We start from the raw sequence: 18,332 nt of genomic DNA on the forward strand, positions 1-18,332 counted from the left end.
AGAACAATGCCAGGGTAGAAGTTGAAAGTGCTCATTCAGCATTGTGGTCACCATTGTGGTTCCTTGCAAAAATCAGATGCTTACTTCAGTTTGTGCAGAGTGGGGTGTGTGCATCTCTACAGAATTTGCTCCTACACAATTTGCTCCTACACCACTTTTAAGTTTTAAAGAATATAATGTGTGTATATGTGCTGTAAATATTGTGCTTGATGTGTGTGTTTGTGTGTGTCTGTGTCTTCAAATGCACCTGTGGTATATTTGGAAGGCCTATTTGGAAAGGAAAACAAGGCCCTTGAAACCTAAATTGGTCAGTTCCTTGTCATTTTAAGGCTGAAGCGACAGAGGAAAGAGATGTTTATTTCCTTAAAATGTTTTTCTCCTGCTTTTTGAAGTGAAAAGAATGAAAAGGCAGCTTACCAATTTGAAACCCAAGTATGATTTTAAAACAATAATCAAAACAAAAGAGAACACAACAGCAAAGAGCAGAACAGAGGCAAACGTTAATTAACTCATTGATTAGCAGTTTTTTAAAAACCGAACAGCCAAGCGAAAGAATCCCTTCATACTTTCAAGGCCCCAGAGGCACTCTGGAAAAGCACAAACTTTGCATGGTGTCTCTTTATTGGAATTCAATAATGTTTTGTTATATATAAATAAGGGGATTACTTAAATTGCCATAATGAAAAACATACTATTTGTTATTAATCTGCTAAGTTCCTACATCTTTGTCAAGCATCCTGTTAGTTTCTCTGTAAATGGTAATATTTCACATATTTACTCCATTCTTTCCAGAAATCAATAATGTTTACTCTTGTTTTGCATGACATACAAGTAAGATACAAGTTTAATTTTAGCAAGCAGAATCTCAAATGTCAGTGCATCTTTTTGAAAGTTTTGCTATGAATATTTTTGATAATTACTGTGGTGTCACTTACAGAATATAACTACCAAATGATTATAACTACCAAATGAGACCCTTCAGATCTCTTATTAATAATGGTGTCCATAGGAATAGTAGCATGTATAATTGGGTTGTCAAGAAATTCTGATTTTGGGACACATCCACAATTAATTATTTTTGAGGGGGGCGGGGTGTGCTATTAATATAGCCCCATCTGTAGCATGTACCACCAGGCATTAGAAATGTCAGTTTTAACCAGTGCTTTTTTCCTTGAGGGTACTCAAACGTGCGCAGTACTGGCACCTTTTTTCCCCTAGAATAAAAGCATTGGTTAAAAATGTGGCACTTACTGTAACAACTTCACAGTGAGTTTTCACCTGGTTTTGACCTTGATATTATTCACTGGGAAGTTATATAACTTTTTTTTAAGTTTTAAAATGTGTTAAATGTTTTTAAAGTTGTTTTTTAAAAATAAAAAAAAACTTAAATATATTGTTTCGCTGTTTCAGTTGCTTTTCTGGGCTCCTTTGAGAGGAAGGTTGGGATTGAAATTTGATTAACAGCAACTTATAGGGTGCACTGCTAAGGAATCAGTTTGCCTAGTGTCTGAAAACCAGGAAATATGGGCAGAGTGAACATCTTGAAAGCGGGGGCGGGGGGAGTCCCACAGTGTGTCACAGCTCAGAAGTTCCTGCTTTGGGCTATTTTCCACCATGTTCCAGATGACAGAGGGGCAAGGTGCAGGGCTTTTGAGAAAGATCTCAAATTACATGTAGGTTCCTTTTGAAAGGGGTGGTTCTTAAGTTATTCAGACCCAGGACTTTCAAGTTCAGACTAGCACTTTGAATCTGGCATGAAAGCCAATGAACCTTTTAAAATATTTTCATTATATGTTCCCTCTAGCTCGCTGCGTCTTCTTGATCCTATGTTCTGAATCAGTTGCAGTTTCTGATAACTCTTCAAAGGCAGTCCCAGGTAGAGTGCACTGCAGTAATTTAGTTTCTATGTGACTTAAGGAATGAATTACCAAGGCTTAAGCCATTCTTATCTAGAAAGGTTGCAGCTGGCATATCAGTCTATACTATAGGAAAGTGCACTTGGGTTTATACACTAAAAAGCAATAAAACTTCCTATTAAAAAAGATAAAAAAGAGAATGTCCTGTTGGACAATGCAGTTTTGTGGGCATTTAGGAGCAGTTTGATCCAAGAGAATGTCCAAGCTGCAAATGTGGGTCTTTAGGATGCATACAGCCAGTGTTAGAAACTCAGATACATAAGCTAATCGCCAAATGGCACTGTAATGTTACAACAGAATGACTAGGTAGCTTTTTTTGCAATGAAATAATTTGTTGCTGCTGCTGCTTTATAATTAAAAGAAAAAAATCTCAAAGTGGTTTACAACACATTAATACATCGAATAAAAGAATCCAGAATACTGTAAAACAAATACAAGCTTCAAGGGAAATATTTCAGATCCTTCTCTAAGTGACATTTTGCTTTCATCATATTTATTTACCTACTTCATTTATATAGCTTCCCCATAGCAGAAGTACTCTAGGAAGCTAATGTAGTGTGGTGGTTAGTGTATTGGACTAGGACCTGGGAGATCAGGGTTCTAACCCCCACTCAGTCGTGGAGCTCACTGGGTGGGTGACCTTGGGCCAGTCACAGCCTCTTAACCTATCTCACAGGGTCATTGTAGGGATTAACTGTGGAGGGGGGTGAACCATGTACTCCTTGGAGAAAAAGATGGGTATACATGCAGGAAAATTAACTCTTCTGCTTACCTATTTAATAAAGCTGGAGGGGCTAGACAGATGGATATTTCAGTCACCAACCTGGCATCCAGAGATCTCCACTTAGTTGCAGTTGGACCTGCGCCAGTCCCAAAATGCATATGGCGCCTGGGAATTTCTAATACTGCATGCAACCCTATCTAAAGCAGGAGGTACACATACTGCAGAATCACCCGTGTTCTCAACCAGCAGCTCTGTATTGTTTGAGTTTATTCTCCCTTCTCTAAACCATCAGTGAGACCTGAGACATCTTTTAAAGATTTTCTCTGCATCCCTAGGGTCAAATGGAAAAGAGGGAGAATTGGGTGTGGTCTTATATACTCAAGGCATTGTATCCCACACCTTAGGATAACCTCACCTATCAGTTTCATTTAAATGGCATGGGAGACAAAGTAGTTCCTTGTGGCAACCTGAAAGCCCAAGGCCGCTGATGTGAGTGACACGTCTCCTGACACAATTTTCTGAGATCTGTTCCAATAGAAGTACTGGAACCACTGCAAATTAATGGCCCTACAGTTCCATTATAGCAACACAACCCAGAAGGACACCATGTTTGTTCCTCATGAAACCACTGAGAGATCCAGAACCAACTGGAAGGGATCTCATCCTCCCCCATGCATCTGATGGAGTAAGATTGCCCATCAGGGTTTCTCCCCCCAAAGGGGATCATGTAATTCATTAGAGTGATAGCTTTTACTACATTACCTTGATTTAGCTGTGTCCTAAGAGAAGAAAAACCTAAATTATGTTTACATATGAGTAGTTCTATTCATAGAAATGCATGTTTTCTAAACACAGTTGACCAGAGGCCCTGTATTAAATTTTAAAAATTCAGTTCCTTGTTTGTTCCTGTGTTACAAGTAGACCATTCCACAGTACCAACTGAAATACTAGATACACTGTAGTGAAAGGGCTTCAGGATGTCTTGTGGTGGTCCGTATATTTATTTATACAAGTGAACCTATATTTCCGTTTTCGGGAAGAAAACAAGTTAGGAAATAGCAAAACTAAATGTAGAGAAAACCAGTGTGTGTTAGAGACGAGCCAGAGACAACAAACCATCAGCGCTATTAAATAGTGCTGCTTTATGCATTCTGAAATGTATTACACTGGATGGATTATCCAGGCCAAGTGTAGGTTTATGCACTTTCCATATAAATTGTGACTGCACCTCCATTGTAAAAAGTGAACAGCTACTGGTTTAATTGCTCCCTACTTCAGACAGTTACAGCAAGTGCACATTTTGGAGAATGCCATGTCGGTGTGTGATGTTGTATAGAAACATGCAATCAAATATGTACACTCTAATTTCCTTTCATGTCACTGATGGGGGGGGGGGAATGCTTCAGCATGCACCAGCCTGTGAATAAAGTGGAAAAATGCAGATGTTAAATTAACTTGCTTGAAAATAGTATCTGGTTGAAGTTGTGGCTATAAAACAAGTAGAGACAGTGTATTTGCTCTTGTGGAAGACACTAGTCTTTGAATTTGCAAAATGTACTATTAAAACCGTTTGTGCACATTTCTGTAGTTTCTTCTGTTAGTGGGTTCCCCCCCCCTAATTTGGCTTTTCCCCCAAAAAATCATATTGATTGATATTAACTGCTTTCCAGTGCATTTTAATATATCCAGGCTCAGGTAAGTAAACAATTGGGGTGGGCTGATAGTTTACCTTTTCCCATCCTCACAACTTCTTACCATTCCTCCATATTCTTCAGCAAAATAGTTTTCTTCTCTTGTCCAATGAAGTGTGAAGCAGCAGTCTCTTATCCCTGTGTCAACTTTTAGTGTCCACCACTTCCGTATACAAGTAATAACACTGTACCACTTTTTGTTGTTTATTTCTAAAATTTATATGCTGCTTAATATAAAAAGAAACATCTAAGCTGCTTACATAAAGCATAATAAAATCAATATAAATGCATGTAAAAGAGAGCAATCAAAAACCTTTCCAAAGTAGAATAAAACTATAAATAAAACTGAGTATATAAAAAAGTTGTATTAAAAATTAGGAATCAGAGTCCAGGAGCCAAAATGGGTATACACAGTGCTTTTTTTCTGTGGGGGACACAGGGTACCCCTAAATATTTTGTGAATCTTAAGTTTGGCCTCATTGAGGGGCAGTATTTCAATCTGAATAGGAAAATGAGAGTACCCCTAAACATTTTTTTGGGGGGGAGGAAAACACACACTGGGTAAACACATATGTCTTTAAGAGGCATTTAGAAAGCTTATTTCTCTATTGTCACCAGGTGACAATCCACTGGTCACAAAGTGGCCAGCAAGGTTTTCTTGGAAGATCTTAAGGCCTGGTTTGGTCTGGAGGAAGCAGTCTTCTAGGTACCATGGTCTCAAGTTGTTTGGAGTTTTAAATGTCAACACCAAAACTTGGTAGCTAATAGGCAGCTAGTGCAGATGTTTCAACACCAGTGCATCTGCAACCCAAAATTGTGTGTTTCACTGTGCTCCAAAGCAGCTTCATTTTGTGCTAGCTGCAGCTCCCACATTAGGCACAAGGTTAGCCCCACATACAGTGCATTACAGTAATCTAGATTGTGTACAGCACATTACAGTGCTGTCTGCATGGACCACTGTGACAAGGCTATCCTTGTCCAGTAATTGTTCTAGCCAAAGTTGATAATAAGTGCTCAAAGCCAGTGAGGTCAGCTGGGCATCTTGTAACAGTGATGGATCTAGGGGCACACCCAAACTGCATACCTGCTCCTTCAGAGGAGGTGCACAGGTGCAGGTGCACAGCCCAATTCCCACACTTGGGAATGAACCATCCATTGCTAAGATTCATTTGCAGTTTATTAGCCTTCATCCAACACATAACTGCATCCAGACACTAGTTTAGGATGTGCATGACCTCTAATTCAGATGTTGCAGAGAAACTGAGCTGGGTCCCATCAGCATACTAGTGTCTCTTTGTTCTAGATCTAATGATGGCCCCCAGTAGCTTCATGTTGTTGTTGTTTAGTTGTTTAGTCGTGTCCGACTCTTCGTGACCCCATGGACCAGAGCACACCAGGCACTTCTATCCTCCACTGCCTCCCGCAGTTTGATCAAACTCTTGCTGGTAGCTTCAAGAACACCATCCAACCATCTCATCCTCTGTTGTCCCCTTCTCCTTGTGCGCTCCATCTTTCCCAACATCAGGGTCTTTTCCAGGGAGTCTTCTCTTCTCATGAGGTGGCCAAAGTATTGGAGCCTCAGCTTCACGATCTGTCCTTCCATTGAGCACTCGGGGCTGATTTCCTTCAGAATGGATACGTTTGATTTTCTTGCAGTCCATGGGACTCTCAAGAGTCTCCTCCAGCACCATAATTCAAAAGCATCAATTCTTCGGTGATCAGCCTTCTTTATGGTCCAGCTCTCACTTCCATACATCACTACTGGGAAAACCATAGCTTTTACTATATGGACCTTGGTTGGCAAGGTGATGTCTCTACTTTTTAAGATGCTGTCTAGGTTTGTCATTGCTTTTCTCCCAAGAAGCAGGCGTCTTTTAATTTCGAGGCTGCTTTCACCATCTGCAGTGATCATGGAGCCCAAGAAAGTAAAATCTCTTACTGCCTCCATTTCTTCCCCTTCTATTTGCCAGGAGGTGATGGGACCAGTGGCCATGATCTTCTTTTTTTGATGTTGAGCTTCAGGCCATATTTTGCGCTCTCCTCTTTCACCCTCAATAAAAGCTTCTTTTATTCCTCCTCACTTTCTGCCATCAAGGTTGTGTCATCTGCATATCTGAGGTTGTTGATATTTCTTCCGGCAATCTTAATTCCGGCTTGGGATTCATCCAGCCCAGCCTTTCGTAGCTTCATACAGGTGTTAAATACCTGTGGCATTCCACAGACCAACTTTCATGGGATTGGGGCACAGTCAACATTTCTATTATTTGGAACTAATCCTATAAGTGGAAGTGAAATCACTGGAGGAAAGTGTCTCCAACCGACATAGATCCAAGTTTTCAGAAAGAGGTCTTTCTGGAGCTGCCAGCGATTGAACCTTGAATGTTCTGTAGTCATAGCACATGTTTTACCCTCTGTGCTGTGGACCTCTAAATTTGAGGTAGTTTTAATGCTCGTTACATAACCTAGCTATTGCCGCGGCTGGAACTGTTTAAGCAATATGATCTTGTCTGCCCTATTTACATTTGAATATTTGCATTTAACTGTTTGATTTGGTGTGTATTTCCTGGTGTGTGAGAAGCTCATACAAAGAATGACTCGGGCTCTGTAAACAGACATAAATATACTAAGGCACCTTAAAAAATGTATGCTTCCTTGCCTTCTACATGTAAAACAGCCTGGGGGACTAACATTAGATATCTGTATAAATAAAGAGTGCCACGTTGTTTTAGTTTAATGAAGAACCAATCAGTATTTCTCAAGTCACTTTCACCTCTGTCCTGCTTTAAACATTTACTTCTTCTCCTCCTCCCGACTCAGTGCCAACAAACTGCAAAAGAGAAGTTCGTAGTGACTTTCACATTTATATCTGTGCAGGGGTCAAAGGGATATTAAAGATTCTTTTAGTGCAGGTGCTCCCTTCCTCCCTTGTTTGCCATCTCCCTTCCCACGGCCTCTCTTGCACAACTGGCCTCCCTTTGCTGAGATCAGCACTTGGGTTGCAGAAAAGTCCCAGTGAAAAGAGGAAGGGCTCTGTTATCTTGGTGGCTTCTTTTCGGTAACTGGTGTCTCACTCTCAGGGTCATGGGAAGAGAGACTGATGGGGTTGTAAGCGGCAACTGCAGTGAGATAGTAAATTAGGGGTGGCATGAAAGGCACTGTGCAAGGTGGAAACGGAGGACGGTAGAGGCCAAGGCCACCAAGGTCTCATTTGGGTCATCTGCCTGGTGGGTAGCTATTGTTTACCACACAGATAGGCAGGTTTAGCTGGGAAAAAAGGAGAATAATAAATACCTAGCATTGACCAGCACATTCCAAGAGCACTTCACATATGTCCATAGTTATCCTTGCAACAGCCCTGTTTGATCTGTATTAATGCCATGCTGCAGGAGCTTTAGCCAGTGAATAAGCACAGCCAGAGGATTTAGAAATTACCTTCCCTCACTTGTGCTGTTTGAAAACATACACACACACACCAGACACCAGACTTTTTTGCTGCAAATAGCAGCTTGAGGTTCAGCAGGAAAACGTCACAGGACGAAAGCTCCTTCATGTATTTTGTGCATAGGCTTTCCCCCTATAGACATCTGGGTCTAATGTGGGTGTGTCGGCAGGAAGCCACCTGTTATAGGATGTGGGGCTTAACCACCCCTTTCTTTGTGTGGACCCCCTTTATGTGAGTTAACATATTAAGTGTTGAAGGAGTTGACTACACACACTGTTTCAATCTGGGTAAGGATTCCTCCACATAACTGATGAAAGAAGATTGAGATTATATTCTATCAAGAGATTCAAAGAGATGGCTAGCATCCCATCTAACGTTGACACTTGTCTTTCAGACACAACCAGTCTGTTGAATGTAGCAGAATATTAGAGAAAAGAATATTTTCTCACATTAGCAGCCAAAGTAACACAAAGAAACTGGTGCCCCAATTGGAGAACTTTTTGTTCAAGTATTTTAAAAAGAAGTATTTTCCAGTTAAAATAAATTAGTTTGTTCATCCTATATATAGATCTATATAATCTATCATATATATATAATGTATTAAATTTGTGGCAGCGAAACCACTAACACTGATTGAACTGGCTTGACGGTTTGGAACATTTGGTTCCTTAAGGGAAATAAATAGTTCACAATCCAGTTTCTGTGCAGGAAGGGAAAATAATCAGTTTGCGTGTTAAATAGTTAAAACCTCATACAGGAAGCAGGCTGAGGACTTAAATAATCTAGAGCAAGTGTCACCAATATTTTTGGGCCCATTGGCAAATAGGAGAAACTGTTTTGCACACCACACACATAACAAGGAAACATGCACTGCAACCCATCTGTTGGGTACAATATAATTCTTCTTTCAGACCTACTTGGAGAGCCTATAGGTATCAGGGAAGGCTTCTGCTGGCACAATGTTGGCTACCCCTGATCTGGCCTTTGCTAACCTCCACGTGTTTTGGACCACAACTCCCATCAGCCCCAGCCAGCTTGGCCAATGACTGGGGGTGATAGGAATTGCAGTCTTAACATCTGGAAGGCACCAGGTTAAGGGAGGCTGATACAGAGGATGGAGGCTAAAATGGCCTAACATGAAGGCAAGGGAGTTAATAATGAGGTGTGTTAGGGAAAACGCAGGAACCTGCTTCCTTCTCCCTTCCAGAAATAAGTCTCCTGCAACAGTCAGCTGCTCTGTTACTACAGAGAAAACAGGACAAATAGTTTGGCCCACAGGAAGAAGGGCAACTGGAGACACATTTCTCCTCCCAACAAAAAATTCTGTCTTTTCAAATGTATATGTGCAAGCTACTCAGGACTGTGAGATGGAGCAGGATATACAATGGATATACAGTGTAAGTGATTCCAGTTTATGGAATTCTTCAGTTGATAGCTTATGATTGGCTTATAAATGATACCACACAGCAGACAAAATGGAATGAACCGGTTTAGACAGAAGCCCTTCCAGGTGTTCCTTGAGTGAAAGGAGCTCCACTTGAGTGAAGAATAATGGGGCCATCTGACTGACCATGGTCCTGATACCACATCCATTCTCCTGGTTCTGCCCACCCCCAACTCCAGAACGGTTTAGACAGAAGCCCTTCCAGGTGTTCCTTGAGTGAAAGGGGCTCCACTTGAGTGAAGAATAATGGGGCCATCTGACTGACCGTGGTCCTGATACCACATCCATTCTCCTGGTTCTGCCCACTCCCAACTCCAGAACATTGAGCAAAGCTGCCAATGCAACAGGTGTGACAGTTTTGCAGTTGGGGTGTGGTTGGACCATATCTGCTTTCCTCTGCAAGCTGCACTGTAATGTCACCTGGGTGAGGCTGGTCAAAGAAATACCTATAATGGACAAGGACAACAGTTAACTTGCCATAGCAAATCATCTTGGCTTGTAAAAATATCCCATTTGTTTTGCTAGCTGTGGTGAGCAGTAATTAATTTCTGACCGTAAAATCTTTTTCTAAACATCATTATTTTGCTTCCTTTCTTCCCCCTTGCTCCCTTTTAGTTTATTTTAACACTGCTACTTTGTTATCTGCCATATACAATCAATGTGGCTTACTTGTTAAAATGACCACAAATGCCTTGCAAAAGCTCATTCACGGTGTAAAGATTGTAACACTCTTTTCATTAGGGAAGAGTTGCCTTAATCTGAAGAAAACCTTTAAAGTACCTGCCATGCCAGATTCTGGTACTGAGAGGCAAAAATAATTATGAATGATTAAAACTGACCACAAATGCTAAGTGAGAATTTCCTTTGCATTAAACCAGATTTCTGTAACTTGTAGTGAGAGCTGTTCTGAAAGAGAGAGTAGAAGAGCATCTGACTTTCTAAACATAATTATTCTGTATTTTTAGAAAACAACGTATTTCCTTTCAGGCCGGGTGTTGTTAAAGTACTTTTTAATGTCAGTTTTCTTTAGCTTCAGTCAAGTCTGCCAAAGTCCATGTTCTTGTTATAGGTTTGGTAAATTGGCTGGGAAAGTTACATAGCCTTGTATTTCTGAGTTTGGGATCTGCTGGCTTGGGGAATTAATATTAAGAATAACAAATCTGTGTTTTGAATGAAATGCTTTTCATTTGTTTTCTCTACTATAATACCAAATGTGCACAGGTGCTTCTCTAGTAAGCACATGTTCAGTGAGTATAAATTGATAAAATGAGACATGCAAATGGTGGAAATAAGAACAGTTGAATATGTAAAAAAAAGAGTGGTTAAAAATGACCATTGTATAATGTGAGTTTTCGCTTTCCTCTGCTCATCCGTAAGAGCTTGTGCCACTTCATTTAGAGCAAGAATAGGAGAACTGAGAATTGTTTCCAGTGAGTGCCCTTAAATGGGCACGAGCATTTTGATTCAGTGAAGATCATTTCCACTAACAAAAGAGGAAGGGAGGTAATTTTTGCCATTTTGCACCCCCAAGCCCTTAGCACTCTCCCCCACTAAAAAAAATGCTTTGGAGGTTTAGGAACCAGACGGATACCAGTTGCCATGGATCTGCAACAGAAAAAGACTATTACTTTTATAGATTTCCCAGAGGGATCTGGTTGGTCTTTATGTGAAATAGGACAATGGACTAGATGGACCTCAGGCCTGTTGTTACGGTATGTTCTTATGAGGCTGTGTGGATAAATCAATCATAGCTTTAACTTATCCCAGCGCTGCTTCCATTTTTTAAATGTTGGGTTTGTCTTCTCTTTTGTAAATTTGATACCCCTTTCTAAGACAAGAGGGCCACCGTTCAGTAGAGTATGTTGTTGTTGTCGTTGTTGTTGTTGTTATTTAGATTTATTTCTCACCCTTCACCAGCATGTCACAACAGTGCTGTCACAGCCCTGTTAGGGAAGTTTTTAATATTTGATGTTTTATTCTGTTTTTAGTTTGTTGGGAGCCACCCAGAGTGGCTGGGGAAACCCAGCCAGATTGCAGGGTATAAATAATAAATTGTTGTTGTTGTTATTTAAAATTCAGTATTAAAAATAGTTAAAACAAATTACAGTCGCAGGATTAGGGTGGGTCCTGAATACACACATCTCAGGCATCAAAGGCCAGAGTAAAGAGGTGCGTCTTCACCAGAAACTGTATAGTGAAGGTGACAGGTGTATCTCCATGGGAGGGAATTCAACAGCGTAGGCGCTGCCACAGAGAATAGGCTATCCCAGGCCGCTGCCACCCCTGAACTTCTGAGGGCAGCAGAAGTACCAAGAGATTGTCACACCCAAGAGAGCCCATAGGGAAGGAGGGGGATCTCTCATGTTTTTAGGGCCTAAGTTGGTTAGGCTTTTAAACACTAGCTTTGTAACATAACAGGATATTAAAAGTAAATACAGCTTTAGATATGCATGCCTTTTCCTTTTTCTCATGCCAGTGAAGGAGAAAAATTAGAATTATTCACAGTTCCCTATGATATGCAGACTCTAGGAGCAAACCATGGCTTCAGATTTAGACTTGTTCTGAAAACATAATACTGCCCAACCATGGTTTTCTGTATTCAGACATGTGGAAACTATTGTTCATTTAGAATGGAAGCAGAAGTTTTAGATCTCCTCTTCTTGTTCACCAGGGAAGAGTGGAATATGTGTTACATCTAAACTGAACTTTGTGAAATGGACTGCTTATTCTCTAACTTCCTCTTTACCTGATATATCATACTGCTGCTATCTTTAGGCATATTAGAGAGGTGGTATTGGCTTTTCTCCTATGAAGGAGGATACTAAGCCTCTTGAATCTATTCCACATCTTTGACTGAGAGTTAAATAAATCAGTTTATTTAATATATTTATATCCCACGCTTGACTGAAGGTCTATATATTACTACTATGTAGATTTTCATCCAGGCATATCTCAGTATCCTTTATCTTTTGCGAGCTGGGTTGTAGCACATGCCTTTTAGGTCTTAAATGTCATCTTTATGAGCAAGAAACCTGAGGTATAAAATATTGAATGTTTAACCAGAAGTAGGACCTCACTTAGATTCCAGTTGGTTCACAGTGGCTAAGCCAACCAGTATTAATGTTGGTGGGCATTTGCAATGCCTCCCCAGGGGTTTGTGCTTCTTCCCGATAGAAATTAATGGTAGTCATTTACGTTTACGAGTTGGATAAAAGTATTGATGGACGCCATGGGAACAGAGGATATAAAGGCCCTGGAAATCCCAGTTTTGTCCCCTCCCAACTACAGTATGTCCCAAACTTTACTTTGCTTCCATAAAACTTAGAAGGAGGTACTGAGACTCGAGCCAGTCCTTGCCACAGATCTCAGGCCTTGGTTCTGTTGGTCACCCTGAGCTAGAAGGTGATGGAATGTAGGAAACGTTTATAATGATACAGTTCCATTTGTAAACCATCTAATATGGAATTGGAATCAATACGATTTATTTATTTTTTAAAAGAAGGAGCCTCTTTGTCATTGGGTTACAATCTAGCAAACACAGCACAAAGACTTTCTGTTCCGGGATATAGGCTTCTTGGTGGCCTGTCCCCCACTTGGTGCAGGCTGACAACAGACACTTCCTTCCTCTTCCTTAAATAAAGATCCTCCTTCCCTAAATAAAAGTAGCCTTGTTTATCTTTGACTGCTCTCGGGAGACTTGTCTTTTTGCTGGCCAGAGGTTAGAATTTCGCTTTAGCAAGTACATTTGTGTCATAGCTAGCGGAACATCTTGTACTGCTATCCGACCCGCTTGCCTGAGGGAACTGGAAGTATTGTTTGATGTCCTGCATACTAAGCAATTGTCCACAGGCTGTGCAGATTGCATCCGGAATCTTATCAGGATCAGAACATGAGTTGTCATTTGGGTGGACTAGAAAATAATTGGCAGCCCCTGGTATCAATTGAAGATTGATACCAATAGCTCATAAGCAGAGGGTGAAAGACAAACTGGGCCCAGAATCAAGTAGATCAAAATTGTCTGCACATTAACAGAGCCCCACATGGCAGCCCCTATGACAGCTGCTATGATAGGATAAGGTCTTGGTTATCATACACAGCAAACTACCACGATCATTTGCAGAAGAGGGTGGAGCAGTGGCTGAAACCTGTAAAGGATGTGGTGTTTCCACTTTGATCTGAGAGGGCCTGGTACAGAAACATAGATAAAGTTATCTTTCTATTAGTAAGTGAGAAGCATAGTAAATCAAGTTGTTGTAAGTAGTGTCCTCCTTTTACTCCAGCAAAAAAGAAAGAAAGAAGATGCTATACTTTTATTACTTTTACTACTCTCCTAATGTGATTGTCAAATAGTGATCCAGGAAACCCTCAATGAGAAGATATATGCAGGCTTCTCTGAAAGATGCCTGGCCCATGACTGCTGACCAATGTTCCTGGTGAGTGGAACTACAGTATAGACAGAAGTAGTAATGAGATTGAAATGCATCAGTGTCCAGCAAATTCAAGAAGAACACAACACACAAACACATGTCTGTGCACAAATATATCTTAATAGCTGCAACCAGGTAAGTATTGTTACAGAAGGAAGTGTCACCTTTGGGATGTGTACAGCTACTCTGCATCTCTTCATATATGGTTAATGCTTAAACAATAGAGCTCTGTGTTGGTTGGCTGAAATAATTCAACATTTTCCTTTTTTAAATAAAATTGAAACATTATTTACCTTTTAAAAAGATACTAACATGAGGAGCCATGAGTGTTTGTTAGCAATTGGTAAATTGTTCTAGATCAGGGGTAGGCAACCTAAGTGGCCCAAGGGGGGTCGTTTAACCGGCCAACAGCCACCTCTGAACCGAGCTGCCTGCTCGGCAAGTCCCACGCGCTCTGTGGTAAACTGGCAGTTGAGAAGTAATATATTGACAGCAATATGGTCAGCCAACTCATTCTTCTTCAAAGGCTTTCACCCGCACAAAGGATATGGCTAAATATGTTCAATAGAAGGAGCACAGCAGGCTTGGGGGTACAAGGAGCTTCTTCAGTGGGAGAGTGGGGCCACAATGTTAAACACTGATTACAAGAGTGAATTGAAGGTGGCAACTGCAGAAGGCACTGAGCAGACAGAAGCAACAAAAGGAGAGAAGCGCGTAGAAAATGGCGAGGCAAATCCCCACAATTTATTTCCTGTGATTCACCCAGAATGAAGTTTTCTTGCATTTAGTTGAACCATAATGTTGCAGTTTCAGAAAGATCTGCTTTCCAACAACTGCAGCATTTCCTAGTGATGATTTGGCATTCAGGATTTGGGAAAGGAAAGGGAGGGAGGGAGCCCATGACCTGTTCTCAATTCTCCCTAGCGGGCAGATGAAATATTGTTCTAGCAGGCCCCCTCTCTTTTCCAGATTTGAATTCTGTGCTCATACTTGCTGTGTTGGATTCTCTCAGGAAGAAGGGAGGTGCATCTGTGAAATTATTTTTTGCTGAAAACAGTTGATTATGATAATGACAGCCCCAGTGTGAAATTCATTATTCAGCAGAGGCTTCCACACCTCAAGATCACAGAAGATGGGTTTCAGGTTTTTACAGTAACAAGCCTAGTAGAAGAAGAAATACTTTCTTCATGTACAAGTCAGGCAAAAGAAAAGCTTGCCTGCCAAGAGTACTTTGCATTCAGAGTCTCTCGGTACAAATTAGAATTTTCTTTATAGTGCAAGCGAGCAGTTGAATTGGTCTGTCACTCCTTTACTCCTCTTATTACTTTCTCACCAAACCGGGAATATTTCAAGATACTGACTGAGTAGATAGATAGATCCTACCTGAAATGCAAGCCAATTCTACGTAATGATGAATTTTATGAGTAGAATTGTAGCAAAGAAAAAGCCTTTACTATTTATAGTAGTTTGCTCATTAATTCATGTTTCTCCTCTTCTGGATTTCTGGGTTCCTCTTGAGCTCATGGTGATAGAAGCACATCCATAGCATTTTGCCTGATTAAACTGGAATAGTATTCTGTATAACTGCTTCACATGAGAGAGGAAAAAATAGACCATTAACTTTACTGAATTTACTTTCCTTCTGAAGTTGAGGACGGGAGATCCTTTTTCCTGCTTTAAGGGGGAGAATGTCATTTTTGGGATTCCTTTTTCTAGTTTGTTCTGCGAAAACTGACATTCGTCAACATCCTAAACTTACGCTTGTCAGATAAAAGAATAGAAACACAAATAAACTCAACATCCTCTAGACATTCTAGAAAGATGAGGTATGCATACAATCCTTTCAACTCTGACCTTTGTAACTTTAATTGACATATTGGAAACTTCTGTGGGTTATTTAAAAAAAAACCTAAGAGGTACTTGACTGGGAAAAAATTGCAAACATTAAGGCAACAATAGCTATCTGCGCATACATAATAGGGCCTGCACACTCAAAGGATAGCTTCTTTGATGATGATGATGATGATGATGATGATGACGATGACAACGATGACTATTTATCAAGCATTCAACATAGAACTTTCACATCACCTCATGTATTTGCATACATTAGTTTGTGAGACTACCCTAAGATCCTCCTGGTTTCTCTAGACAGCACACTTGGAACAGTTGATGCAAAAGATCTATCTCGCATGAGTACACAGTTTGAGAGAGACAGAAAAAGGGTGGAATACAAAAAGTTTTAAAATACTTATATGAAGGTATGTCTATAGAAATAAAGGATCTTTCTCTGATCTGACTTCCATCTCTGTCATCTTGTCTCACTGCGTGATTGCACAACAGTTTCCATCACGACAATCAGCACGATGATTTTGGGCTTCTCGAGTAAGAATAGGCACTCCCTTAAAACTAGAAACACTAAAATCTGTAAGTGAGCTTTTAAAGACTTCCTTGACACTCCCTAAGAAACCTCATTGAAATTTAGTTCCAAGGAATATGTAGCGCATGAGTTGCAGATCAGGAACTCATTTAAACCAGGACGAGAGTCTATTTCCTCATTATAAAGACTGAGTGATTAATTTATTATGATTTCCAGTGGAGTTAGCAGTATAGATTACCGTACCCTTTGAAACTTGTGATGGTTGAGAGTGAAAATTATACAAATTCTTGAACATTATGTTTCCAGTTTTTCCACGTTTGCATGTGTTTTAGGGAAACATGCTGTCATGTGTGTGTGTGTGTGTGTGTGTGTGAGAGAGAGAGAGAGAGAGAGAGAGAGAGAGAGAGAGAGAGAGAGAGAGGAGCTGGTGCAAAAAATAGAAAAGGGGGGCACCCCACATTCCACCCTGTCTAGCATGAGGCTAGCTTGGGATGTGGCAGTGACTCCACCACTTCTTTCAGTCCCACTGCTCAAAGCTAGAAATTAGACTTGCTAATTCTAGGAACTCTATACAACAAAATATCTAAATACAAGTATTTGGGTATGTCTAGGTAACCTGTATCAATTAAAGAGAGTTTTTCTTCTGTTGAAGTGTCGTGTGATTCTGATCAGTGGTAGAAGAGATACCTCGGGTTACAGGCGCTTCGGTTTGTGCGTTTTCAGGTTGCGCACCATGCCAAACCTGGAAGTACCGGAATAGGTTACTTCCGGGTTTGGGCGCATGCGCAGAAGCACCAAATCGCAACCCGCGCACGGGTCACGTTCACAACCCAAGCATCCACTGTACTCTGATATATCTGAAGAAGAGTGCATGCACACGAAAGCTCATACCAATAACAAACTTAGTTGGTCTCTAAGGTGCTGCTGGAAGGAATTTTTTTATTTTGTTTCGGCTATCTACCTGTAATTATCTATCTACCAACACGGCTATCTACCTGTAATTAGAACTCTGATATAAAAGGCTCTGATCTTACATGCATGCCCCTACTAGTGTAGAACAGCAATAAAGTAACTCCTTTTAACCATTATAAGGGCAAAGGGGGAGTTGAAAATGTGATAAGAGAAGCTTGCGGGACAATTTTAAGTGGTTCTTCTTAAGAAGCAAATGTGCAAACATAATGATCTTTTACTTGGTTTAGGCTTTAGTGCAGTGGGGTATTTTGATCCAATCTGTACCCATTCATTTCTTACCAAATTAAGACAGTGCACAACTGAATACAAACAGGACCATTTCTGCCAACACTGTTGCCGTGGTTACCAGTAGTGAGTGATACTGCCTTGCCACACATTCTGATGCAAGGCTGTCACAAACACCCTGGTATTTTGAGTTTGGTGAGACCATATTCTTTTACATTGTTTTGACTTTTTTTCAGTCAATAAATTGTCCAGCTCTTACCTCAGCATCCATTTTTTTTATCAATACCATCAGGAATTCATGCAAATGGCTCAAGGACTAAGCTTTGGGAACACTTCTTGAAGACCTAGTGTTGTATCACCTAGGTTTTTGGCTTACTACAGCACTATGTAGCACTCTGCTGAACATTTTTGGACAAGCCAGGAATGTTGAATAGTCCCCTCAGTTAGAAGGATCTGGTAAACCCCAACTGCAGCTAGGGAGAGAAATGCAAAAGGCAAATTAAATATTAGTAAGAAGCAAATAAGCTTTGTTGTACTAGCCAAAGGCCATGACGAAACCATAGAAACACTATCAGAAAAAGAAATATCTATACATCTATAAAACAGAACCTCTGCCTAAACCATTGGAATCATAAAATACAGGTGCATGCTTAAATTGGGGGGTCTCCACACAGCATACAGTAGTTTCCTATTTAGACCCCTGAATTGCTAAGAAGTGTGCATTTATGTAGAGTTGTTGAAGTTGTTTGAATAGTGCTGTCACTCCTCTTCTTTCAGTAACGTCACAGATAAGAATTAATGCGCAGTTGGTATAGTCCTTTTATTACAGCATCATGCTGCAAGCACAAATACACAGCTCTCCGCAGGGAGGGCAGTTGGCTACTCTAAATCCTCTTTCCGACTTCCACAGCATTTTAGGCACCAACGGGAAGTTCCTCCCTCCCTCTGACTCCTTTACTCTCTGATATGTACATTCGGACCTCCGAGTTCGTGGGGAGGGGGTGTCCCCCACACTCTCAAGTGACGTCTTGACTAGCTGCCCCCACTCTTCTGTCTCCCTTGTTATTATCTCAGAATTGGGTAACTCCTCCCTAAGCTGTTCAGCTTCTGT

The 18,332-nt window shown here is 40.7% G+C and overlaps 1 protein-coding gene and 1 long non-coding RNA gene across 2 annotated transcripts in view; both read left to right on the plus strand.

Annotated features, from left to right (window-relative positions):
* The window catches only part of SPRED1 (sprouty related EVH1 domain containing 1), a 78,540-nt gene that overhangs the window by 27,936 nt on the left and 32,272 nt on the right, over positions 1 to 18,332 (plus strand). The window lies entirely within an intron of this gene.
* Positions 6,506 to 13,512, plus strand: LOC310847855. The gene is made up of 3 exons (XR_014566057.1): positions 6,506 to 9,283; positions 9,423 to 10,499; positions 11,387 to 13,512. It is a non-coding gene; the product is annotated as an uncharacterized lncRNA (long non-coding RNA).

This window comes from Podarcis gaigeae (genome assembly GCF_964106915.1).
Source record: "Podarcis gaigeae genome assembly, chromosome: 1".
Classification (NCBI taxonomy): Eukaryota; Metazoa; Chordata; class Lepidosauria; order Squamata; family Lacertidae; genus Podarcis; species Podarcis gaigeae.